Below are 27,285 nucleotides of genomic sequence, written 5' to 3'. Positions count from 1 at the left end.
AGCACAGGATATTTAAATCCCGTGCTTCATTAGCAACTTTGGTTGCCCTCATTAGCCTCCCCCGTTCGAACTGGGGGCTAGTGTAGACATACCCTAAGGGAACATTCTGAAGGGCATCCATTCTTCCTGGCCATTTATTGCTCCAGCCAGTCCCACTTAACTGGCCTGAGGACAGGCCAGCATAGGGTGCCTACTGTCACAAATGTTCCAGCCCTCCCTGCAGCACACATACTTACTGGACACAAAGCATAGGCTGGCCTACCTACAGGTCTTTGTCTAGCCCTTTGAAAAGTAATAATAGAGGTAGGTCTGGTGAGACCCTGCTCTCACTATCCCTGCATGTTCTGGGAGCAATAGTGGGAGGAGTCATCCCATAAAGTCCCAAATTGAAATTCTCTTGTAATCCAGGAGGAGGGCCTGCTGCATGAATGAAGCAGAAAGGTTTTAGAATTGTAAAAAACACTTTGCAAAACTGCACTTCTAGGCACTTTCCATCTGATGACCTCAAGGCACCTAATGAAAATTGATGAATTTACACAAACTCCTGTGAGGCAGGTAAGTATTATTATTGTCCCTGTTTTGGGCTGGAGAAACTGAGGCATGGGATAATTAAGGTCCTTATCTGCTTTTTTTTATTAATCAGTGGAAAAACTCCCTTTGAGATCAACATCACATGATGGGTTCAATGTCATACTGAAAGTCTGTGACAGATGGGCCATTAAGAAAACTCCAGATCTTCACATTACTAGCAGTGGGGAAGCACAGACGACTGGCTGCATTGAGGTGGGGACATCACCCTGAAATCCACAGGAACTCAGCAGTGAGATTGTACCTGACTGTTGTGGGTTTCAAGCCCCCTTCTTGGCTTCACCCCAACGTCAATGCCCCTCTATCCGGGTGAATACGGCTCTTTAGCCTAGTCCCAAAGTCACGGCCCCTCTATCACGGTGAATACGGCTTTTTAGGCCTAGCCACCAGGAGAAGCCTCTCCTGGCTAGGGATTAATTGTCCAGGGTAGGGGAAAGGATGGTAGGGGGACCTGGGCCCTCCCTCTCCACTGGGTCCCAGCCCAGGCCCCTATAGGCAGGGACTATGGCTCCTGCCCGCTCGGCAGGGAATCTGGCTGATACACGCCAAGCCACACAACTAATGCTTTGCCCTGGGCTGCTTCCTACCACACCCTGGTATCCCTGGGGCTGCTGGCCTCCCGGGCTGGTGTCAGGGCTGTGAGCGTTCCTGCTGACTCAGCTGCAGTCCGTGCTTCCAGTCTCCACTGCGGCAGGAACACAGGTGCAGCCTGGCCTGCTCCTTCCCCCTGCAGCCCTCCTTGCTGCAGCTCTCTTTGCTTTTATACCCTGGTCCGGATGGGAGCATGCCCAGCAGGGCTGGAGGGGCGGGGCCTTCTCAGCCAGCTGAGCCTGGGCTACTCCCTTCCCTTCAGTGGGGGGGGTCTGTCTGCCCCATCACGCAGACCCTGACAGTGTAGGGGCTGGCTCTTCCCCTCTGTGTGGGGGGATCCATGTGTGGGGCAATCTGGGTGTGGGCAGCTCACTGGGAGATCTGGATGAATGGGGTTTCATTGGGGGGTTCTGGGTGTAGGGGCAGCAGGACTCCAGTTGAGCTCAGTGGAAGGCTTAGAGGAGGCGGGGCTTAGTGAGGGGTCCAGATACTGAGGAAGTGGGACTTGATGTGGTGGAGGTCCAGGTGCAGCTTGCTGGGTCTCAGTGGGGCAGGGTCTGGGAGTGGGTGGCTCGTTGGATAGATCTGAGTGTAGAGGAGTGGGGCTTGTCAGGGTGAGGAATAGATGGTCCTGCTTAATCAGCGAGCCCCAGCTGCTGCTGATGGGATTTTGCGTGTAGGACCCCTCTTTTCCCCCAGGATTCTCCTAATCCCTTTTCTTCTCCATCTCCCTCCCTTTATTCCCTTCGGTCTGTCCTATTCCAACTCCCTGTTCCTTCCCTACTGCCTCTTCCCCCCCACCTCCTCACCCCCCTTCCCTCATTTCCCCATGACTCAAACCCAGAGACATGGCTGGCAGCGAGCACAGGAAGGCTCCCCTCCCAGAACACGGAAGGAAAGCCCACCAGGCACTAAGACCCAGCCAACAGGCTGTGTTCTGCTGCAGAGACTGTGAGGCCCCTGAGGCAGCCTGCAAGCTGGGCAGCCCTATCTTTGAAATATGAGCTTATGTGTCCCATGCAAGTTCCAGGGCAGACAGCTGAGGAGGCTCCCTGCTACTCAGCCTTCAGCACCGCCCTGGAACCTGCATGGACCATAATATAAACACCAGTGCATGGAACTAGGCAGGGGTTTCAGCAGCAGTGTGGGGAGACCGAGCTTTTCTTTGCCTTATGGACATGCTGTCTATGGTACTTTATACTGTCACATCCAAATGGAAGTTCAGCCCAATTTTCACAATATTTTTTATCTAATTTAAACTGTTTTGGCCTGACTGGCCTAACTTTTAAGTCTGAGTCTCTTACTTGTGTTGGACAGAGAAGTAGTTATTTACAGATGTACTGCTAAATTAAAAATCTTATATTTGTTTTTAAATTTCCTTTCATAATGTCAGTAACAAAGTTTGAAATTATTGTAACTAAAGAATGTTTAAAATCTAATGATCATGCAATTTATATGCTCTGCCTCCTTTCTGCACTGTAGTCAGCTTCAAGAAATAGCTCTTACAAAGCAGATATAAAATATAATTCATCTGTAAATCTCGAAGAGCTTTACAAAGGAGAATAAGTTTCATTTTCTCCATTTCACAGAGGAAGACACTGAGGTAAAAAGGTTAAGTGATTTGCACAAGATTTGCATCCAGATCAGTGACAGAATGAAATATTGGATTCAGTTCTCCCAGTTGCCAGTGTATGTCTATGTACTATACCATCCTGTGATCCCTATCATGACAATTATTTGTAGCCAATAGTCCACGTTGTTTTCTTGTTCTACACTGTACACTGGAGGGCTACGTCTACACTGGCATGAATTTCCGGAAATGCTTAAAACGGAACAGTTTTCCGTTATAAGTATTTCCGGAAAAAGCGCGTCTACATTGGCAGGATGCTTTTCCGGAAAAGCACTTTTTCCGGAAAAGCGTCTGTGGCCAATGTAGACGCGCTTTTCTGGAAAAAAGCCCCGATCGTCATTTTCGCGATCAGGGCTTTTTTGCGGAAAAGACTACTGTGTTGTCTACACTGGCCCTTTTCCGGAACAGTTTTTCCAGAAAAGGACTTTTGCCCGAACGGGAGCAGCATAGTTTTTCCAGAAAAACACTGACAATTTTACAGTAGATCATCATTGCTTTTCCGGAAAAGCAAGCGGCCAGTGTAGACAGCTGGCAAGTTATTCTGGAAAAGCAGCCGCTTTTCCGGAATAAGTAGCCCAGTGTAGACACAGCCGAGGGGAGTGCTTAAAATCATATTACTTCACTGACTTTGGAAAACAAATCTATTAATGTTTCCATAGTCTTTGTAAACCCAATACAGTACTAAATCTGCATTTTGGGGTACTCTACTCAGTCCACTTAAGTTGCTCCTTATTCATATAAAAGGCAAACACATGTAGTTATTTTATTCATGTGTGAAGTCTCAATAAAGTCAGTGGCACTATGCATGTGATTAAAGTTACTCGTGTGTGTTTGCAGGACCAGACCCATATATGCCTCAGTTTTTTGAGTTTACAAGAATCTACTTTATCTACATTTTCACAGGAAGTACAACTCATAATTAGTTTATAATCAAGTCCTCAGATATTCTGCAACAAACGAATTTAATTATGTGACAAAATCCCTAAATTCTGCAGCACTAGTGGAAATTCTCAAAATTCTGACTTCACATGAAGCTTTTAAATTTAGTGTTTTACTGAATAATGAAATAGCTTCCATATGTATTTTAATGCCCTTAATTTGTCATTTTCTAACATGCTATGGATTCGCATTTTTATGTTTCAAACTCAGCAGAACATTGATAAATGGGGGTAGTTCAGGGCTTTTAGAACTATTATTTCAGACTAACTATAAATTCAGATATGTCTATATAGGGTAATATGCTCTACAGGGGCATGATTTCTAAAGTACACTTCACAAATTCATAGATTCTAAGTCCAGAAGGAGGGCAATATGATCATTTAGTCCTGTGATAATCAGACTGAGGCTTGCAAGCTCCAAGTGGCTCTTTAATGTTTCTCCCACAGCTCTTTGCAGAACATTTTAAAACACTCTGCCCTGGTATACCCCAGGACTTTATTTCGAAATAACCTTCCTAAGGTCCAATTTATAAATGGAGTGTCCACACTACCAACCCCGTTATTTTGAAAAAATGGACCACTTAATTCAAAATCTGGATGCCTGCTTTTCATCAGGAACAACATTAATTCCGAAATAGTTATTTCGAAATACCATTAGTGTGGACATGCCAGTGCCACTATTTTGAAATAATTGGCCTTTGGAGGCCTCTCCAATATGCAACTCTGACTACTCTGGCCACATCAAGCATCTCCTCTGCTCCCCTCCTCCTGCAGCACTCTCAAAGTCCCAGCAAAAGAAGAAGGACTACTCACCTGGGATCAGCCGGTGCACCAGCACAATGCAATGATTGCCACCTTCACCTTGGTCCTCACCTTGGCATCATGCGTGGAGTGGGCTACCAGCCACTTCACTGCTCTCTCCCATAACTTCCCCTCCAAAGCTCCCCAGGGGCTACCAGGGCCCCAGAACATGGGGCAGTAGGACCTATAGGGCAGTCAAAGCCTCTAGACCACCTGTGGGCAGACACCACTCCCAGTCACATCCCTGAGGCTCCCTCCCCCATTCCAGATTATTTTCTTAGTCCTTCCCCTGTTATATGTCCCCTGAATAAAGTGTCCCATTTTTTTCAACAACACTCTCTTTATTGTTTGCTCTGTAGGGGAGGGGGGAAGGTAGGGCAGGAGAAGGGAAGGATGGGGGATGAAAGTCACGCATGGGGAAAGAGGGGGCCCCTTGTGGAGAAGAATGGGGGAAGAGTCTCAGAACTGGCCTTGCATGAAACTCTCCTTCAAGGCCTCTATGATGAGTGCTGCCTCTTGCTGTGCTCTCCAGATGGCACTGCCTCACTGCTCAAACTCCCTGGCCAGATGTTCAGCCTCAGCCTGCCCTCCACCCCGGCAGAAAAATCTCCCCCTTTCTTTCGCACAGATTGTGGAACACACTACAGGATGTCACCATGAAGGGGATGTTGCGCTCGCTGAAGTTCAGAATGAGTGAAGCGACTTCTGAACCTCGCCTTTAAACACCAGAATGCACATTCCATGACCATGCGGCACCTGCCCAGTTTGGTGTTGAAGTACTCCTTGCTAGGATCCAGGCTGCCCGTACAGGGTTTCATGAGCCAGGGGAGCAAGGGATAGGCTGAGTTGCCCAGGATCACTATAAGCACATCCACATCCTCGACTTTGATGGTGTGGTTGGGGAAAAAGTGCCAGTGTGCATCTTTTGAAAGAGGCAGGAGTTCTGGAAAACATGAACCTTTCCCTTTCCCGACCATCCAACGTTGATGTCAGTGAAGCTTCTCTTGTGATCCACAAGGGCCTGTAACACCATGGAGAAGTACACCTTCCTGTTGATAAAGTCTGAATCCCAGTGGTCAGGGGCCAGGATGGGGATGTGCCTTCTATGGCCCTCCCTGCAGCTGGGGAAGCTGTCAACAATGGTGTCCACGTTTCCCAGAGTGATGTCTCTCCAAAGCAGCACATGGTTGATAGCCTTGACTACCTTCAGGAGCATGGCTCCGACTGTGGATTTCCCCATGCAGAACTGGTTCCCGACTGAGTGGTAACTGTCCAGCGTGGCAAGCTTCCAAAGGGCGATCGCCGCATGCGTCTGCACAGGGATGGTGGGTTGCAGTTGGGTGTCCTGTCACCTGAGGGCAGGGGTGTACCACTCGCAAAGCTCCAAGAAGGTGAGCTTCCACATGCTGAACTTCTGCAGCCACTGTTGATCATCCCATTCCTGCATGATATGGTCCCACCAGTCTGAGCTCATCTCCCTCTACCAGAAGTGGCATTCCATGGTGTCCAGGGGATTGAAGGGCATGCGCAGCAGCAGGAGTGCCAGGATCTATGTGAGCAGGGCCTACAGGCCACATTGTGGTTCATCCTCATCCTCCTGGAGCAACATGTGACACTTTGGAAGTACTGCGCCATGAGGTGCAGCATGAGACCTGTAAGCCTGGCACTGCTTTGCAGCAGATGTGGCTCCATTGTGTGAGTGCTGTGGCATCCGTGTGGGCAACCACAGCACAAGAAAGCATGTGTCCACTACATCCCTTTTATGTCCTGTGAAGTGGAGGGACAATGGAGGAGTGGCTTATGAGATGCAGCTGTTGAGAGGATCCCCTGAAAGCACACATTGCAACTTGCCACACCAAGCAGCCACAGAAAGTATCTGCTCTCCTGGTGCCTTCCCTAAAGTGCTTCGGGGGATCACTAAGTCTGAGGCAGGCTCCGTTCAATGTGGATGCACTATTTTGGACTAATTCAAACTAATTGCAACGCTTCCCCATAGTGAGGACAGACTAGTTCAAATTTGTTAAATCGGGAGTTAAGTCAAATTTACTAATTTTGAAATAGTGTCCTAGTGCAGACATGGCCTATGTGACATAATTATTACCCAATCAGGGTGTTTTTACTATGTTATTAACCAATTAAGTTTATAATGTAGAGCAAATTAATAACTTATTTGCTGTGAGAATAAACATATACACAAAATATATAATACTACAGCAAATGAAACAATGAATGTACACTATTGTAACCCTTTTGGATAATGCTGGTTGCTAATTGGCTCCTGAACCACTGAAGCCTGAGTATTACTGATCTAGTTTGAATTCCTGTGCAACATAGCTCAAAGAACTTCCCCAAAATAATTACTAGAGCATCTAGTAGAATCTAGCATGTTTATCTAAAAAAACATCCATGCTTGATTTAAAAATTGTCTGAGATGATGAACCTTCCACAACTCTTGGTGAATTTTTGCATGGTTAATTACTTTCACCGTTAGATATATACAACATATGTCAAGCGTCAATTTCTAGCAATTGGACCATGAGTATGTCTACACTGCCACCCTAGTTCGAACTAGGGAGGCTAATGTAGGCATTCAAACTTGCAAATGAAGCCCGGGATTTAAATATCCTGGGCTTCATTTTCATGTTCCCGGGCAGGTGCCATTTTTAAATGCCCGTAGTTTGGGCATTCCTCCTGAAAGGAGGTTTAACAGTAGTTCGAATTAGAAGCTTTAATTCGAACTACCTACTTTGTGCCGCATATAGCTGCGGGCAGGTAGTTCGAACTACGGGCATTTAAAAATGGCGCCTGCCCAGGAACATGCAAATGAAGCCCGGGATATTTAAATCCCGGGCTTCATTTGCAAGTTCAAAGGCCTACATTAGCCACCCTAGTTCAAACTAGGGTGGCAGTGTAGACATACCCCAAATTGTTTTCTTTCTCTGCTAGACTGAAGAGCCCATTATTAATTATTTGTTCTCCATGTAGGTACTTAAGATTTTAATGAAGTCACCTTGTAACCTTTGTTTTGTTAAATAAATAGAATGAGCTTCTCAAGTCTCATCCTCTCTGAAGAAGTAGGGTTTGCCAATGAAAGTTCATGGTAGTTTATGTTTTTTATTTATATATATATGAATAGCTATTTTGGTATATTTCCAAACATTCACACCTCTAACTACAGAGTACAGTTCTGTGTAAGTCACCCCTTGCTGCAACCCATTTCATGCAAAGGACCTGTTTATAATCTACCATTGCAGAAAGGATATAACAATTCCTATGAGCCTACATATCTGGTCCTCTTTTGCAGCATTTGCCAACATATTCTGAATGGTTAATTTCTAATGATTTTTTTAATTTGTTCTTTTTTGTTGTTATAATATTTACCCACATCTGTAAAGTTCTTTGTGAATCTTCACCCAAAAGTGGTACATTAGTTTAAAGTATTATCACCATTATCTTCAATACAATGGTTGGTATGTTCTAATTGTCTGCATGCCAAGAATAGTGGTTACTTCAGTTACTTTTTTAATATTTGGAATGTTTGCTTTTTCACTATAATAATTATTTTAGTTTTCAGCTCCTCTTTCTTATTGCCTCTTTTCTGTGAACTGGCTGATTTTCATGACCAGTCGCTCATTCACCATAACTTTAATTTCCTTTCCCATTCTTAATGTTTTTCCAAGTCTTTTCAGCACAATGATCAAAAAAACCAGGAAACCCAACTTACTTTCTTCTTTTTTGAAACTGGTGAAGCAGAGATAGTGTATACTTAACAGTATTCAAAGGTATTAGAAACTAATAAAACACTGCCATATGGTATTTCTCATACTGTGTGCCTGTGAATGTGTATATATTGGAACATATTACTTTTTACAGGCACATGATTATGATAATCTCAAGAAGGTTATGCTCGCACAATAAGCCTCAAGAACATTTTATTTCTTTCTCGTACATAAACTTGGTTAGTCAAGAATTTGTCAAAATAAAAGTACTTTATTTTAGAGGGTCACCCAGGTAGAAATGGTTGGAGCTTTCCTGCTCTTCAGAGTATTACACAGAAGAGCTTTAAATATGTCGGCAATGTAATGTAGTTAAAGAAGTCATGAAGACATCAGTATCTCTCTATATAAATGTAGTAGAGGGGCCTACCAGACAAAAAGACCAAACCTGTTTAGAAATTTCCATTACTATTTCCAGTATTGCAAAAATTCAGGGATTTCTGGAAAAGTATTCATAAGATTGAAAAGCCTTATTTAAAATCATATGAGAAACATGGAGCTATTATGATGATAAAACTTTTATGGAAACCTGATTCCCTTAATGTTCACAAAAGTCTTTTTTTATCCTATTGAACACAGTATGAAACTAAAGGCAGAAAAAACAATGGAGAATTACTGTACTGCAGGGGTTACATATCTAAAATACTAGCAGTCTTGCCTGGCATTGCTCAGGTCCTTCAGAGCAAGGGGCTGGCAGTGGGGGATGCAGGACTAAAGGTAGAGCCTTGGGAATGTGGGGAGAGTGCAGAAGGATGCAAGAGTGCAGGTTGGAGGTATGAATGTTAAATATCGGTTAACTGAATAGTCAAGTAACCTCATTAATTCTTATCAGTTAGTCAACAATCCTATAGTCCTTGGAGGCAGGGCCAGCAACCAGTGCACTCCGGCCTCACTCCCAAGGAGGCCCCTGCCTCTTCGCTCTGCTGCCTCTGCATCAGAGGCAGCAGGGCAGAGTGCCAGGCGGGAGTTGGTCTGCGAGGGGAGCCAGTTTAAAAACCAGCTCCCCTCATGGACCAGCTGCCTGTCGCTCTGTGCTGCTGCCTCGGATAAAGAGGCAGCAGAGTGGGGTGGCAACAGCCCGTGTCTGGGGGGTGTCTGAGCTCCCAGACCTGGAGCAAGCTGGAACTGAGTCGGGCTGCCTATCTGCCTGACTCTTAATACACTTTACATGCAGAGCTGCAACAGGGGTGAGTCCTGGACCCATCGCAAACCAAGACTGGGCCGGTCTGCTGGCCAGCCTGCTAAAAAATTTACTGGCGGGGGGAGAGGAAATGCGTGTAGTCTATAGCATAAACAAAAGCTTATACGCTAATCAGTTAATCGACTACACTATTACACCCATAGTTGGAGGGGTGAGAAGGGGCTTACGGAAGAAGGTGCCATCCAGTATTGGCCTTTTCTCTCCCTCTGCAACCCTCCCCAGCTACCAGGGACCCTTTTCTCTCTCCTCATCAATCCCCCGGCCACCAGGCACCCATTTAGCCCCCCCCCCCAACCCAGCCTTTTTTCTCCCCTCCCTCCAGCATGGCAGCCAAGGACTGGGGAGGGGAGGGTTTGGAGCAGGACAGGTTTACTTGGTGTGTTGGAGAGATGGCAGTGCTTCAGCCCTGCTGGCCAGTCCCTTGGTGGCATGGCTGCCCCCAGTGAACACTCTGCAAGATAGCTTTCCCCTGCAGGCTCTCTGCTCCCAGTAGCCCCTCTCATATGGCATCTCGCTAAACAACAGACACTCTCTTTGCGTGTTACGGAAAACAATCCTTTACCCAAGTCTTCTGATTCTCCTAGCACAACCAAACCCTGACCTCGTTTTAAGTTAGAAGAGGAAGCTGCATACCTAATGTGGTAGTCCTAGCTCGTTTAGGAGTTCTTGAACAAACAGTTATATAGAGATATAAATATATAGATTTTAGAGTGCCTGTGTGTGTCAGCGAGCCCACTTGTGTGTGTGTGTGTATATAGATAACCCTCCCCCCACTCCTAGCCTCCTGCACCCCTCTCACATCCTCAAAGCCCTGCCCTGAGTCCTGTAACCCCCACACTACCAGTCCCTGGCCCTAAAAAACCTGGGCAATTCCTGGTAAGTCAGCTAGTATATATATAAATACTAACTGGGTTAAAATCTCTTTAGAAAACCTAAAACCAGCGGCCTAAAAACATGCACCCCACACCAGTGCCTGAAGGGTATTCTCCAAGGGTATGTCTACACTACAAAGTTAATTCGAACTAACAGACGTTAGTTCGAATTAACTTTGATAGGCGCTACACTAGCGATCCGCTAGTTCGAACTTAATTCGAACTAGCGGAGCACTTAATTCAAACTACGTAAACCTCATTCCACGAGGACTAACGCCTAGTTCGAATTACCTAGTTCGAATTAAGGGCTGTGTAGCCACTTAATTCAAACTAGTGGGAGGCTAGCCCTCCCCAGATTTCCCTGGTGGCCACTCTGGCCAACACCAGGGAAACTCTTCTGCCCCCCTCCCAACCCCGAACCCCTTAAAGGGCCACGAGCTGGCTACTGTGCCCGTGCCAGGTGCAAGCCTGCCAGCACCCAGCCAGCAGACCCTGCACCTGGCACGGCTCGAGCCAGCCACCCGCTGCCACCCAGCCCTCCGCCTCTTCCTGGGACCAGGCTGGTGGCTCCCGGGAGCCTGCCCGGGTCCACAAGAGGCGGGCGCCCGCCTGGTCTAGTGCAGACATCGTGAACCTCATCCACAACCTCCGCACTAGGCACAGGAAAGTGGCCATCTAGGGCAGGAGAGCTGCCAGCATGGCCACCCAGGAGCAGGTTTGCATGAAAATCAAGATGGTCCAGTGAGACCCCCGACCCTGAGCTTAGAATGGCCGTACTGGGTCAGACCAAAGGTCCATCTAGCCCAGTAGCCTGACTGTCAACAGCGGCCAACACTAGGGACCCTGGAGGGGATGGACCGAAGACAATGACCAAGCCATTTGTCTCGTGCCATCCATCTCCAGCCTTCCACAAACAGAGGCCAGGGACACCATTTCTACCCCCTGGCTAATACCACTCCATGCACCCAACCTCCATGACTTTATCTCACTTCTCTTTAAACTCTGTTCTAGTTCTAGCCTTCACAGCATCCTGCAGCAAGGAGTTCCGCAGGTTGACTATTTGCTTTGTGAAGAAGAACTTTCTGTTATTAGTTTGAAGCCTGCTACCCATTCATTTCACTTGGTGTCCTCTAGTCCTTCTATTATGGGAACTAATGAAGAACTTTTCTTTATGCACCCTCTCTACACTACTCATGTTTTTATAGACCTCTATCATATCCCCCCTCTGTCTCCTCTTCTCTAAGCTGAAAAGTCCCAGTCTCTTTAGCCTCTCTTCATATGGGACCTATTCCAAACCCCTGATCATTTTAGTTGCCCTCCCCTCTCCCACCTCCTTTTCCCAGTCTCCCCGAGTTTTGTTAAATAAAGAGAGTTTCTATTTTTGAACACACGTGTCCTTTATTTTATACATGAGGAAGGGGGGTTAGGGAGGGGTAAGTGGAAGGAGGTGAGGGAGGAATGGGGTACAAGCCCCCGATGGGGAGGACTGGGCTGGCTCTGTGGGCTCCTCGGGGTGAAAGCTCTCCTGAAGCCCCTTGATTGACCCCCCCCCCCCCCCCGGATGGCAGCCTGCGGCAAGTGCAGCCTGGCTGACAGCTGAGTGCTGTGATGTGCCGAGTGTGGGCACTCAGGGCACTCCAAGCCAGGACTGCTTTGCAAGCGGGGAACCCCTGAGAACTGTCTGTCCGAGGTGGGGGTCGGGTCCCTTTAAGCACAGCCCTCGGCTAGTCTGAGACAGAGCTCCACGCTCTAAGTCCTAATCTGATGCCCTGCCAGCACTGCTTCCGGCCAGCCTTAACCTCGGTTCAGGGTCCACTCGGTGTGGACATGCTAGTTCGAATTAGCAAAACGCTAATTCGAACTAGTTTTTAAGTCTAGATGCGCTAATTCGAATTAGCTTAGTTCGAATTAACTAATTCGAACTAAGTTAGTTCAAATTAGTGCTGTAGTGTAGACATACCCCAAGTGTGGCTTGTCCCCTGCCTATGGAGAAGAGAAGCTTAGGAATATCTGTGGCAACATCCCCTCCGCCAGACACCTCCATGGAGAATGCTCCACAGATCATTACAGAAGCAGGTTGAGATTGAGATAGTTAGGGTTGGTGCTTTTAAGCTGGCTCCACGTCTGCACCAGCTCCTGCCTGCCTCCACTCCTGATACAGAGGCAGCAGCACGGGGTTGAGGGAGGGGCTGTGTGGAACCATGAAGGTTAACCGATGAGCTCAGGCTCATCAGTTAACTGTGCAGACAGTTACATTTTCACATCCCTACTTTAGACCCAAGGAAAATCCATAGAAAACATAAGAATCTACAGCTCTTTTTTTCCTTCCCAGAGAACCTGACACCCCTCTCTTTCTGTGGTGTCTGTTCCCAGGAAAGCATAGTAGGCTTTCTCCAATAAACACATCTTAGAGAGGTAGCCATATAAGTCTGTATCTGCAAAAACAACAAGGAGTCCTGTGGCACCTTAAAGACTAACATTCACAGGACTCCTATTTTTCCAAAAAACATCTACTGTCAGAGATTGCAAGAGCTGACTGTGAACTAGAGATAATGTAGAGGATCCAACAGACTTGAGAGAGGACCCCCATGACTTTGTCTGAGGCCTTGTCTATACTTACCTGGAAAGCTGAATTAAGATATGCAACTCTAGCTATGTTAATTGCAAATGCTTCTATCAACTTCCCTTACTTCTTGCAAATCGAGGAGTACTGGCACTGAGTGCCCTCAGTGTTCGATTTAGCAGGTCTTTATTAGATGCATTAAATCAAACTCCAAAAGACTGACCGCCGCAGCATCAATCTTCCTGGTAGTGAAGACGTGGCCTTAATGAGGCAAACCCTTTCCCATTGTGAACAATTAGATGGGAACTATGCAAGGGGGTTCTCACACAGGCTTCTTAACGAATCTGGGCCATTTTCATTAATTAGAAAAAACTGCTAACAGTCTAGTCCTAAAGTGTCTGTGTAAAGGTTTGTATATATAAACTCTTTAAAAGGTAGCTGTGTGTGGCACCTTCACCCCACCTTTTAAGCAGATTATATACACATATATGCTTTTTTAAAGGATTATACACAGAGACAAGAAAGCATGCAGAGATAATAATATACACAACAGAGATATACCCTAGTGTGTTTCAAGATTGTTATAGGCTTCAGGAAATGACTTCAGGACAGGACCTTGTCCTTCAAAACTAAGTGAAACTATAAAGATAAAATAAGGAATAGAGGCTTTATCTTTAGCTTAGGATAAAATACTGTAGAAAATTGTGGCATCAACTTCTTCTCAGGTGAATACAGCTAACAGATTGAAGTATATATACACACCAAAAGAATCATGACAATAGTAATACTGAAAAAGCTGAACTAGTAATAGCTCAAGAGCTAAAAACCAGTAAGCAGTTCCGATATAAGTGGGCAGAACTAAAAAAACCCTCAACTCCTTCAGGAAGTACAAGATTTGGAATAGGGATGAGGGTTGATTTAGCACTAAATAAGAGAGCCTTGTAAATCTATTTACAGTATTTTACATCGTGCCCTCCTGCTGCAATGAGCAAGAATTTACCTGGAAACAAGTGAAAACATGCTTTTATAAACTGCACAGGTAACACTTTAAAGTACATTATGGAGTCTATAATTTAAAGCCTCATGGGTAAATAAAAAGGTTCTGATTCTTAAAAAGGGAGACCATGCCATACATTTAAACTAAACAAATGAAGAAACAAATAAAAAAACTCAATAGATTTACTTACCTTTGTTACTAACGCATCTTAATATATTAAATCTAAAATTATTTTAACCAATCTAATTTTACTTTTCACCATTCATATTGTTTGCTTTTTGCAGGAAGTTTACTCAACCTAGGCAATGAAAATATATAACAGAATTTAATTTTTTTAGGGCAGTGTTATTCACTGGCTGTCATTAACCATCACAGCATGGCAATTAATGGAACAGCCAACAGAAGATAGACAAGTGTCTAAATCCAAGCAAGAAACTAAATTACAAAAGGTTCCTATCCCTTGCTGTCCATCAAGGAGGTAGGCAAAAGAGAGAAATCTGAGATATGGCTATACAGGGGGGGTCCCTTTAAGCATGAGCCTCAGATAGCCTCAGGAAGCAGCTACCGGTATTGACTGCTGTCCTGCTGGAACTGCTTCTGTGGGCCTTTAAAAGCAAGTGTGTGGATGCTGTATTTCGAAATAGCTCAATGCTATTTTGATTGGCATTTGCTATGTAGACACGCTATTTTGAAATAAACTCTTTTGGGGTTTTTCTTCCAAAATAGCTTATTCTGAAATAAGCATGCATGCAAACCAGGTGGCTTAAAAAAAAATACCAGACACACTTGATCTCAGATGCGGGAGGACGGACACCAGCCGGGAGGGGAGCGGGGCTGGCTGGGAGGATGTGTGTGTGTGTGGGGGGGGAAACCAGCTGGTGGGAAGCCAGGCTGGTGGGGGGAGGAGGGTCAGAGGCAGCAGGGCTGGCCGGGGGAGATCAGGTGGGGGGGGGGGTGGATGGACTGGCTGACAGGAAGTGGGGCTGGCTGGGAGGGGGTCGGGGGCAGCGGGGGAAGAGAATTGGCTGGCAGGGAGCAGGACTGACACAGGCGCATGCAGATCCTGGGGCGCTGCCCTTCCTGCACACGTTCCCGGCAAAGCATGAGTGAGTCCAGCCCTGGGGATTCCCACCTGCCCTGGCCCCGCCCCCCCCTCGCATAGTTGCGTACTGCCTGGCTGGTAGCATGTCTACCAGCCAGGCAGTTCGCAACTAGGTACTGATACTCCAAATAATAATAAAAACTTACCTAATTAGAAAATACCAGACATTTTATATGTCCAGTATTTTCTTAATTTTTTTCCCCGGACAGAACCTTCAAATACCGGACTGTCTGGTTCAAAACCGGACACCTGGCAACCCTAAGCATGCAATGTAGACATACCCCAAGTGATCCCTCTCCTGCCATCCATGTCCAGCTCCCTGACGAACAGAGGCTAGGGACTAAGTATTGCTGGACCTAACCTCCATGAATTTATCTAGTTCTTTTTTGGAACCCTGTTAAAGTCCTGGTTTTCCCAACATCTTCTGGTAAGGAGTTCCACAAGCTGACTGTGCATTACATGAAGAAAAACTTATTTTTGTTTGTTTTAAATCTCCTACCTAATCATTTCATTTGGTGACCCCCTAGTACTTATGTTATGGGAATGAGTAAATAACTTTCCTTTATTCACTTTTTCCATACCTGTCATGATTTTATAGACCTCTATCATATCCCCTTTTAGTCTCCTCTTTTCTAAGCTGAGAAGTCCCAGTTTTAATCTCTCTTCATATGGGCCCCATTTCAAACCCCTAATCATTTTGTTGCCTTTTTCTGAACCTTTACCAATGGCATTATATCTTTTTTTAGATGAGGCGACCACATCTGCATGCAGTATTCAATATGTGGGCATATCATGGATTTATAGAGGCAATAAGATATTCTTTGTCTTATTCTTTATTCCTTTTTTAATGATTCCTAACATTCCATTTGCTTTTTTGACTGCTGCTGAACATTGAATGGATGTTTTCAGGGAACTATTCACAATAACATCAAGATCTCTCTCTTGAATACTTTTAGCTAAAATTAGTACCCATCATTTTATACATGTAGTTGGGATTATTTTTTCCAATGTGCATTATTTTGTATTTATCAAAAATCAAATTAATTTGCCATTTTGTTGCCCAATCACCTAATTTTATGAGATCCTGTTGAAACTCTTCACAATCTGCTTTGTTCTTATCTTGAGCAGTTTAGTATCATCTGAAAATGTTGCTACCTCACTGTTTATCCTTTTCTCCAGATCATTTATAAATAGGTTGAATAGGACTGGTCCCAGTACGGACCCTTGGGGGACACCACTAGTTACTGCTTTCCATTCTGAAAATTGACCATTTATTCCTACCTTTTGTTTCCTGTCTTTTAACCAGTTATCAATCCTTGAGAGGACTTTCCCTCTTATCCCATGATAAAGAGGACCTTCCCTCTTTCCTTAAGAGCCTTTGATGAGGGACATTGTCAAAGGCTTTCTGGAAATCTAAGTACACTATTATCCACTGTATCCCCCTTGTCCACATGCTTGTTGACCCTCCTCAAAGAATTCTAGTAGATTAGCAAGGCATGGTTCCAGTTATTAGGTACAGAAGCTGATTTAAAGGATAGGTTACAAACTACCGTTAATAGTTCCACAATTTCACGTCTGAGTTCTCTCAGGACTCTTGGGTGAATGTCATTGGGTCCCGGTTACTTGTTACTGTTAGGTTTATCAATTTGTTCCAAAATCTGCTCTAATGACACCTCAATATATATAATATAGATAATCATATCTTACAAGTTAAGCAAAAGGAACATTCATATCATGGTATAAAAACTGACTGACACTCATATATTTGCATAAAAGACCTTTCTTTCTTTTTCAGTGCCATTTCCCACAAATTTCAGTTCACCTCAGATTTATCACGAGCACTGTCCCAGTGGATTAATTGCAGTGTAAACATATGAACATACACACATCTGAAATGGGAAGGAGACCAGACAAGTGAAAACTCAACTGTTAAGAGGTCAATCAAGTTTTATCCTCCTCCTGAGGAAGTAGAAAATGGGGATCATCATCCCTATGCACAGATCCTTCCTGGGAGGCAATTTAAAAGGGTCTTCAGGATCTATTCTACATGGCATTAATGGAGAAAGGTGATATGTGAGCATTTGGAAGATGATTTAGTTTATGAACTGATACTTGTGAGATTAATGGCTATGTATGATTAAAGTTGCTCTTTTTCTCCTCACTCTTTCCATCTCTGTCCAAAGTTCACTGGGGTAGAAGTAGTGGGAGGCAGAATGTGATATTCTAGCATGAATGGGGACTTTGGGATACAGACTAAGGGCCAAGCAAGAATCATACAAATTAGGCATTGAGCTAATATAAGGCATACCAGAGAGACTGTGATATTCCCTAACGGTACTTCATCTTTATGACCTGGAAACTAAGTCCGTAGTAGTTATGTCTCGCCATCTTCTGGGGTAGTGATTTATGTAAAGAAATAGGTTATCTTATCTTCAATGTTCTTATCATCCTTAATTGCTCCCTTTACTCTTTGATCGCCCAGAAGACCTAATAATTGTCTGACTGGCTTCCTGCTCCTGAAGAATGTCTTCTTGTTACTTTATCATCTTTGGCTATTTGCTCCTCAGAGTGCATCTTATTCCTCCCACTTTTTCCTTCTTATGTATTGTCCACTGTCTCTTTATTTTTCTTTTTATTGGCTTCTCTGGGAATTTCATTTTCTGAAATATGACACTGAAGAAAATTTAAATACTTTTTGATTAATGATTTCCAGAAATGGCTATTTTTCAAGAACAAATAATAGCATTCTGACATGTGAATATCTGATTTGTCCATGCAATCAAGTAACCACATGTTTAATTGCTATCATACAGGCTCATAATTATTTGTGAATGCAAAAAGAAAAACCACAGACCAGGAAGCCAAGCTAGCAGAGAACAGATTAAGAATCAAACCTTAAAGTGCAATTACATGTAAAATGCCCTTCTGAAAGCATACTCCAATATTAGTCACTAAATGTTCAAATACCACATAGGGTATTCCACACATCAAGGAAAAACCCATGACTGGCATTTGCCAGCTGATTCAGGCTCTTGGGGCTGTTTCACTGCTGCACAGACTTCCAGGTTCAGGCTGGCACCTAAGTTCTGGGATACCTCCAACCCTCACAGCGTCCTAGATTCCAGACTCCAGCCCAAGCATGCAAATCACACAGCAGTGAAACAGCCTCTTGGCAAGTTTTTCTTTGCTATATCGACATGTCCATACAGCCAGTAGGGACCAGCATGATCAGTCCAAGAGTTCTCAAATGTCATTACATCGCAATCCCCTTTTGACAACAACAAAAATACTGTCTGACCCAGGGGACACAAGCCTACCTGAGCACTGCTGCCCTGGGCAGGAGTCCAAAACTAAAGCCCAAATGCCACCACCCCAAGAGGGAGGTCTAAAGCTGAGAGGTCTAAAGCTGAAGCCCAATGGCAGGGGTCTGTAACCTGAGCCCTGTTACCCAGGGCTGAAGCCCTTGGGCTTCTGCTTCAACCCCAAGTCCTCGCAAGGTTAACACCAGCCATAGCAACCCCATTAAATATAAGGCTGCAATTCACTCTGGAGTCCCGATCCTCCGTTTGAGAATCACGGATTAATCTGACTTCCTGCCCACTGTAGGTCACAGAACCTCACCCATTCCTCTACTGTAATAGGCCCATAATCTGTGGTTGAGTTATTGAAGTCCTCAAATCTTGATTTAAAGACTTCAAATTGTAGAAAATCCACCATTTATTCTAGTTCAAACCAACATGTGACCCATGCCCCACAATGCAGAGGAAGATTCCCATTAACATGATTTTGAGTACTGCAGTAAAATGTTCTGCACAACTTTGACAACTAAGGGTATATGTTTAATATAATAGATTAATTGTTAACAGCTACCCCCTCCAAGCATAAAACCTACAGTAGTTTTGTTACCTTAAAAGCTGGACTATCCTTTCACAGACACTTTAACATACAGAAAACATTTTGAAGAGTGAATGTAATAGATTAACTTTCCTGGAATACATTAATTATCTAAAGGCTGAAGAGTTCAGATTCCTCCGCAAAAATGAGGCTGTATATCAATGAGCTGTGTGCAAATCTAACAGCAAAGCATGTTTTCCTAAACAAATTAAATTATTTTAGCTGATAAATGTAACAAACCTCTCTGGCCTTTATTCACCAAGAAAGGTTATGCTACTCTCCTGCTAATGTGTCATGGAATTTTTAAATTTCCCACAAGCTGAAAACACACATTATTATTAACTTTAATTACAAGTTAACCCAGTGCATTTTATAATCAAAGGGAAGTAAATGGCATTTATATTTTAATTTTGGGAGTCCAGAAAATGCAGTGATTAAATAAATAACTTAGTGAAAGTATATAACACTGCTCACAAATGGCAAAGATCAAATAGACAGAATGAAAGGCAAATATGAAATAATTATATCCACAATTCTTTTCCTTACTTCAAAAATAAAGAACTATACAGCTGCAGCAAAAACAAACAGTAAAAGGAATCTGGCTAACAAGTAAAAAGTGTTGAGACAACCATGTTATATCGACATGACAACACTGAAGAAAATTACATTTTTGCAAAAACAATGCTGAAAAATACCATCTAGATATACTGTAAAGCAATGTTTCTGAACCTTTTTTTATAAAGTACCCCCTTTGAAAAGATTATAAGTACCCCCAGTACCTACAGTTTTCAGACACGCACATTTTTTTTCTACAATTGCAACACATTTGTTTAAACAACTTAATCATAGCTGGGCAGGCGATGAAATTTTTGGGTGTAAAAAGTACAAACATAATAAAGTGCTATAAAACTTTTTTAAAAAAATCAGTTTTCTCCAAATTTCAGTTGTGTTGACATACCCCTCAAACTTCTCTCGAGTACCCCTGAGGGTACTCATACCACTGGTTGAGAAACACTGCTGTAAAGAATTAAGCTTCAAAGCCTTCAAGAATCATCTTTGTTTAAATGCTGTTTATTCTAATGTTAAAACAATAATTCAAATACCGAGGCCAACAAAGCACATTGCACTACTTAGAAAGAGGTCCACATTATGGAAATAAAATAAGGTAATCTGTGGAAAGTAAAATCAATCTTATCTTAAACTTTTAAATATTATATACAATTATATTTACTTACAAATATTCCAATACCTTTTGGTATTATTTGTGTAGTAACCATGTAATGGAATGCAGCTACTCAGTCCTCAACCCTAAAAATTCTATCTTGTTTTATAGTAATTTCCAGAAAGTTCATCTTGTCCTGCTTCCACATACATCCATGACATAAAGTTGTCTGAAGAAGAGGGGGGAGGAAATCTTCACCTCCATATTTGCCCATTCCTTGTCCAGTAATTTATTCTGCCACCAAATCCCAAAATCAGTCTTGTCCTCACATCAATTCTACTCCCACATCTGTTCTGCTCCTGCCAGCATCTCCACCAATTCTGTTCCTCCAGCCCATCATCATTCTGTTCCTGCCAGCATCCCTATCAATTCTAACCCCAAATCTATTCTGCCCTTTCCAGACTCCCATCAATTCTACAGTTCAGTCCTCTCATCTGTTTTGGACATTCAGTATCACCTGGTGTGTGTGTGTGGCAGGGAGAAAGGACAACAAATCTACAACCCTCTGGTCTAGGGAATTCCCCATTCTCCTCTTGCCCTCCCCAAGACTCATGTTTCAGAGGGGAAAAGAGTGGGGAGATCAGCACTGATGCTATCCTATTGCTCCCAGGAAGGGATGGGAAAGAAGGGGATGCAGCCTCTTGAGGTTCTGGGCTCATCTTCCTTATCCTTCCTTTTGTGAGAATGAGGGAAGGGGCAAGAGCTCTCCCTTCCTCCTGAAGTAGCTCTGATTGGCTGCTTTTCCCCAGGAGATAGGCAAAGGGGGAAAGCAGCTAATCAAAGATGATTTTTTTTCATCCCAGCTGGAACTGAAGAGGTGTACCCTGCAGCTATCTGGTTGGCTGCTTAGACATTTTATTTCCCAGATCTGCAAGCCATTGCAACCTCGTGCACTTTAAAACTGCCTATATCTACTCCTACTTGTACCTAAACATATGTGTTGGAGAACAGTCAAGTCAAATGTATAGGTGATACAAACCTGCTTCATGTTATATGACTTTCATAGAATTACAGGATTTTGCTATGAGCGCTGTGGTGTACTAGTCCCTAGGGGTATATCTAGACTACATTGTTTTTTCGAAAAAACTGCCTCTTTTTTCAAAAAAACTTCACCTGTGTACACACTGCAATCACATTCCTTCTAAAATATATTGAAAGAACGCAGGGGTTTTTTTTGACATTGGTAAACCTCAAATTACGAGGAAGAACGCCTTTTTCAAAAGACCTCTTTTGAAAAAAGGCGTGTGTGGACGCACAACAGGCACATTTTTTTAAATAAAATAAATATGAAATAAGTATTATTGTCTTACTGGGCTGTGACCTGAGATGCAGCTGCTCCTAAGAAGGCAAATGTAAGGAAATAAAGACATATCAAAAAAATGAAGGTTGCAACTTGCAGCCTTATTGTGACATGAAAGGGGAGGAACTTTTTCTTTTTTCTTCTGGACAAAAAAAAATTATAATGCACCTCCCATCTCTGCTGGACAAATATAACCATTCAGGCCTCTTGGGTAGAGGACCCTGAACTAGCGTGTGTGTGGGGAGGGAGCGAGGAATGAAAGGAAACATCTGCTGCAGTACATGCAGAAGGACTTGAGCTGCAGATTGGATGAACACCTACAAGTACAAAAGCAAACAATGAAGCAGGACGGGGAGAGGAAGGAGAGAATAGAGTTTAATACTTTGAACATTACAGGGCAATGAGGAAGCAGGAATAACAGCAGAGGAAATTGTTTGAGCAGCTGCTTAGCCAGATGGCTAGCAGACAACAGACCATACCCTTTCACAGGCTGCTCCATTATAGGGTAAGTCTACATGGCAACATTATATCAAAATAACTAGCATTATTTTGAAATAACTTAGTCTGTGTCTACATAGCAGGAGGTTATTGTAAAATAATGTTGAAATACTGTTAAACTGGAGGACTTCTCTGACTCCTGTAACCTTCATTGAACAAGGAGTAAGGGAAGTCAGAGGAAGAGTGCTCTATTTTGAAATAAGTGCTGTGTAGATGCTCTCAATTTCAAAATAAGCTACACAATTGATGTAGCTCAATTTGCATAGCTTATTTCGAGTTAAACCCTGGTGTGTAGACGCATCCATAGCTACTGCCAATGGACTCCCCTCCATGCTACTGTAACCCATGTACCTAATAGAAAGCTATCTCTTTAAGAGACCGGGTCAGACTCCATGAGCAAGCAGGCAGGACCATGTGCTCTCTGTGATCTGGGAGAAGCTAAGTCAGGAGTAGAGAGCAGGCTGTTGTCCTTCACTCTGAAACACTTTGCAGCAGGTAGTGATGATGTCCATTCTCTACCAGGGAACATGGACAACATTAATTATAGCAAGGGGGAACTGGGAGGGGAAAAAATAACTTGTTTTAGTTGCATGCTTTGAATGCTGTTTTAATTTTAGCCAAACTGTTCTAGTTAACTTTCTCAGTCACTATGATTCTTCAGCTACTCTTTAAATGTAGCAATGGGAAAGAGTGATTTCTATTTTGTTATTCTCAACTTTTGTATTTTCTTGTAATAGGGGTTCTTTAAGTCTGCATACATGTGAGTTAACTGACTGTTTAATCAGTTAGCTAGCTGTGTAGCAGTGATCCACAGCAGAGGAAGAGTCTGCATGGACTCCAACTGAGGATTCCAGTAAGCAAGTTGAGAGACAGTTCAGACTGAGCCTATGGTGCAGATTTGATGATCAGAGACATAAACTGAGAGTTTGGTGAACTAAATGTAAGCTTTTGGGTTCTCTCGGTTTCTTCTTACTGTGTTTTTGTTTGTTTTGTGGACTGAACTGTTCAAATTTTACTTTTGGTTTTCACTTTACTTTAGGAATGTAAAATCCCGATTAATCAGCCTCATATTTAACTGGTTAACTGACTAAAAGCAAGATCTGGGCTGGCTGTCGGCTTCTGGCTCCCAACCTCCACTACAGCAGCCCCTGCCTGAAGGGTGTAAGGTAGGGATGTGAAGGACTAGCCAACTATCCGATAAGCAAATGCTTATCAGACAGTCGACAGGCTAGTCAACTAGTCACTTTCCACTCCCCTTGCTGCCTCTAACAGAAAGAGGCAGCAAAGGGGGGAGGAAGAGGTGGGGATACTTCAAAGTGGTAATGCCACATGGAGCCCAGGATCAGTTAGGAACTCCCCCACTAACCCCGGGCTCCATGCAGCGCTGCCACTTTGAAACGCCATGGGGAGCCCAATGTCATGCTGCATGCAGTGTTTCAAAGAGGCAGCGCCATAGGGAGCCCCCAACTGATCCTGGGCTCCATGCAGCACTGCCACTTTGAAACGCTGCGAAGAGCCTGATATGTTCCTACCTACTTTCCAGAACAAAGCAACTCAGAGAGAATCTTCTGGTGAAATACCATGGGTGTGTCTAGAGCAGTGTTTCTCAATCTTTTTTTTTATAAAGTACCCCCTCTAAAAAAATTATAAGTACCTCCAGTACCTACAGTTTTCAGACACACAATTTTTTTTCTACCATTGCAACACATTTGTTTGAACAACTTAATCATAGCTGGGCGGGCGATTAAATTTTTGGATGTAAAAAGTACAAAAATAATAAAGCACTGTAAAACTTAAAACAAAAATTCAGTTTTCTCCAAATTTCAGTTGTGTTGACGTACCCCCCAGACTTCTCTCGAGTACCCATAAGGGTACTCATACCACTGATTGAGAAACAGTGGTCTAGACTACGGAATTTTTTCAAAAAAAGTGGCCTTTTTTCGAAAAAACTTCACCTGCATCTAGACTTCCGTCACGTTCTTTCAAAATGAAATCAAAAGAACACAGTGGGTTTTTTCGAAATTGGTAAATCTACTTTTACCAGGAAGAATACCTTTTTTCAAAAGAGCTCTTTCAAAAAACAGCGTTCTTGAATGCAAACAAGGCTTTTCCGAAAGAGAGCATCCAGATTGCTCTCTTTTGAAAAAGTGGATTGCTTTTTTTAAACCCTTGTAGCTGTCTGGTGATCTCTTTCTAGACGTATCCCATGTGCTTATTTACAGTGTTCTTTCCTATCATCTTTATAGCTCATACAGCATCATGTAACATGGAGCCCTCAGCTCCTGAGCTGAAAAGGGATCTCTTATAGCTCTAACTCTGCAAGCAAGCCAACCTCTCCCTCCCTCACTGCCCCCATTGTGCACTTCCAGTGCCTTTTGTACCCTCCAGGCTAATGAATTATTTAGCCTTTTTAACTCCATCCCGTCCCAATCAACTGGGTGCAGATCCCATAGTCAGATGTGCTCCAGAGCAACTAATTAGAGTTGCAGTGATTAGTGCGCTGCTGTCCATGACTTCACCCAGTCTACCTTGGAATTTTTGGCAACATGTTTTAGTGGAGGTCAACTTGACGTAGGATGGCTACCTTGACACCTTTTTATCTCTGGCCTGCTCATCATCCAGCTTCCCCAGTCAAATAGGGAACTAGCAGCAGCGCCTAAGTTTCTCTGTCATAGCGACATCAATAGGCACCCTTTCAAAGGTGCCCACGAATGCATCAGGATCATTGTCAGGGCCCATCTTACACAGAATCAGGCCTGTGCCTTGCAGACAAGCAAGGCTTGCCTCTCCAGATATTGGGGCTGCTTGAAATGTTGCAGTTTTTAATATCTACTACAGAAACCCTCGTGCCAGCTAAGATCCTGGGCAAACTCTCACACGTGACATGTACATGCTCCCATCTACCTTCTAAACTCACAAATGGTTTGCAGACCTATTTCAGGTGAAACACCATGTGTGGTTTTGTTCTTGCCTGCCACATTTATAGACTACTAAAAGACTTACCCAGTGTTGCTCAGGAGCTTCAGGGCAGAGGGCTGGTGTGTGTGGGGGGGGGGGGGGGGGGGGAAGAGTGCACGAGTCAAAGAAAAGGATGGGGGTGGCTGCCAGCATCTCCCTGGGGCCAGCCAAGGGCCACATACCTCACCCACTGGCTTGTTATCGGGCCCAGGAATGGCTGTGCACCCTGCCTGCTAGCTTCTCCTCAAGGCCAGCCCCTTGTGTAGGACTATGTTTGAAAAAAGGAGAATTTATCTCAGAAAGAAAAGTTATGTGACAAGATACAGACACACTCTGCCTATCAACTATGGGTGGTGAGAAGGAACTGAAGGGGTTTGGGGGCAGCTCTACCCTTTATACTGTTGGTTACAAGTGTGAAGAGAACACTTGTACCACCGTGATGGACACTGTTAAGGAAAAAAATTGACTTTGGTGCAATGGGTTCACCCACCCTAGTGTGGAACAGACCTGTGCAATTACTCAGGAACAAGTGGCTTGCCAACAAGCTGGTTAAACACTGACCTGTATCATTCTTGAGTAGCCATCTTCCAGATTGCAATAGCAACCCACTTCTGGACTGGTATGACCTTCATCACCTTATCCTGATGCTCAAGCTCTTGACACAGTTCCATAAAGATGTCCTTTCTCATGCAGAAATTTTTGAACCACTGCTGGTTATATTTTTGAACCACTGCTGGTTACTTCAGGTCTACCTGACAATCCAGTCCCATCATTCTGTGCTTGTGGATTCTGTGCTTCAAGATATGCTCCAGAACTGCCAGCTAGCAAAAGGGGATCTCACAGCTCTTAAAAAAGTTGACTCCATCCAACGACAGCTGTTTTAAACCTGCATGATCGCCTCATAATCACCTTCTCGGGTGACACGCTGCTGTCAAAATGCCTTTCACAGTGTCTTATGCCGTCTCTCTCCAGCCGTAGAAATAGTCTGCACAATTACTAGAATGGTACTAAAGTGGATCCATGCCTTGATATTGACTGGAGTGCAGATCACAGGCAGACCTAAGGAGTGTTAACAACCAAAATGCTTTTATTCAAAAGCTGCTCCTGTATAAGCTTTAGTTCTTGCCTGAGGTGGTACCTCTGACCTAAGGTTGCACTTCCATTTCCTGTAACTCACACATTACAGACTTCTTTACTTGCCGGATGCTTACCTGGAGATTCACAGAGTGCCCCGCAATAACCCAGCAGGTTCATCATGGTATATTATTATTACACACATGAATAAGTCCAGAAAAATCACTTAAAATCAGAAAAATCTCATATTTTAGAGAACTACCCTTTTTCCATTCTCATCAATCTCTAGCCCATTTTTAATTACTTACAACACTGCAGTACATGGCATTGGACAGTGACATGTACTAAATAAGAACACTCCCTATTTCAAGTAGCTTACCATCTAAAAGCAAAACAAACACAAAACAAGAAAACATGGAGTTACATTACAGCGTTATATCATGAATGGATCACAGTACAGGTGGATTTTTAGAAGGCATTTTTTACTGACATTCAGCAAGGAATTGGCATATAATAGGTGGGAGATAGCAATTGTGGCTCTATCACCTCTCTTAGTAGTCTATTACATTGCTCAGTTGCGTTCATAGTGAGGAACATTTTCCTAATATCTAGGTTAAACATTTTTTGCTCTAGCTTCTGACCTTTGCTTCTTGTCTTACCATCTTCTAGAACTGTGAATAATCCCTTTCTTCAACTATATTGTTAGTTTCAAAGTATTAGTAGACCTTATGATCACATTCCTTAACACACCTTCATTTAATTTTATTGTTTCACCTCATCTGTTTATCGTTATATCATTTTGATGCTCTTCTTTGTTTTGTTTTATGCAAACGAGATCTATTGTTTCTCTGTACTCTTATTTTATGCAGACATTATGTTGTTGGAAGAAATAAGCTCAAAAACTTTGCCCAATAAAAGATATTACCTCACCCACCCTGTCTCTCCAATATATGGGAGCAAAACAGCTACATCAGTACTGCAAACAAGTCTTATTCTTTGACATCTTTAAATTTGCTAATATGTAAAATACCTTGTAAACTGAAGAACCCTAGCTTTTACTACACCATACTGGAAAATTATAGCTCATTGTATCATATTAAAGACAAATGATAAATCCCCCAACTCCCTCAGGATAAAATATAGTGACTACATGAGGTATTGAAACCAGAGCTCTAGAGAACTGGACTTTTTCTAGTTATCCTTTCCTTAAGGCAGTGGTCACCCAACCAGTAGATCCAAACTTGGAGCCTCTGACAGATGATTTTGACTGGTTTGGCCAG

The 27,285-nt window shown here is 43.6% G+C and overlaps 1 protein-coding gene across 1 annotated transcript in view; it reads right to left on the bottom strand.

Annotated features, from left to right (window-relative positions):
* SACS (sacsin molecular chaperone) overlaps positions 1 to 26,983 on the bottom strand; it is a 161,103-nt gene extending 134,120 nt beyond the window's left edge. The window contains exon 1 of the mRNA XM_006138876.4: positions 25,493 to 26,983. The gene's annotated coding sequence lies outside the window, so the exon portion shown is untranslated. The remainder of the gene's footprint in view (positions 1 to 25,492) is intronic.
* Positions 26,984 to 27,285: the final 302 nt, after the last annotated feature.

This window comes from Pelodiscus sinensis, chromosome 1 (assembly GCF_049634645.1).
Source record: "Pelodiscus sinensis isolate JC-2024 chromosome 1, ASM4963464v1, whole genome shotgun sequence".
Taxonomy (NCBI): Eukaryota; Metazoa; Chordata; order Testudines; family Trionychidae; genus Pelodiscus; species Pelodiscus sinensis.
The sequence above is the reverse complement of the archived record's forward strand: the minus strand, read 5'-3'. Positions and strand labels throughout refer to the sequence as shown.